Source organism: Cherax quadricarinatus, chromosome 45 (genome assembly GCF_038502225.1).
Source record: "Cherax quadricarinatus isolate ZL_2023a chromosome 45, ASM3850222v1, whole genome shotgun sequence".
NCBI lineage: Eukaryota > Metazoa > Arthropoda > Malacostraca > Decapoda > Parastacidae > Cherax > Cherax quadricarinatus.
The window spans coordinates 17,221,137-17,221,824 of record NC_091336.1 but is presented as its reverse complement, the minus strand read 5'-3'; positions in this window follow the sequence as shown (position 1 = coordinate 17,221,824).

Below are 688 nucleotides of genomic sequence, written 5' to 3'. Positions count from 1 at the left end.
CGTCTGAAACAATATACATATAGATATGTATATTTAAAATATGAAGGTTTAACCAAGTATAAATGTTAAATATGAAAATCACGTGTAATGTGACTGAGAGACTCGGAAGTGCTCGACTGAACTTCACTTCAACGTTCGTGGATTAAGCATTCTTTTAATATAATAATAATACTAATAATAATACTACTAATAATAATAATAATAATAGGTAATAATAATAATAATAATAATAATATTAGTAATAATAATAATATTAATAATAATAATAATAATAATAATAATAATAATAATAATAATAATAATGAATAATAATAATAATAATGAATAATAATAATAATAATAATAATAATAAGTTTATTGAAGTACAGGTACACATAAATACAGTTATATACATTATCATACATAGCAACATAGGTGTAGATTGCTTATGATGACCCAAAAAACTCTAAGTGGCTTATAATTTTGTACATATGCTGTAGCCAGACTGTGTGGCCAATATACAAAGGCTGAGACCTCTTATATGTGTATAGGGTTTCATCCCAGGTGTGGAGCAAATGTGAAAAATAATGAAAATTTATATTTTGCTCGCCTTAGATCACTGGTTGAGTATGTCGCACCCTTACTTGCTCGATGTGTCAGACAGGAAGGAAAATTTGCAAAACGAAGGGACGAGTAATATTATCCTAGG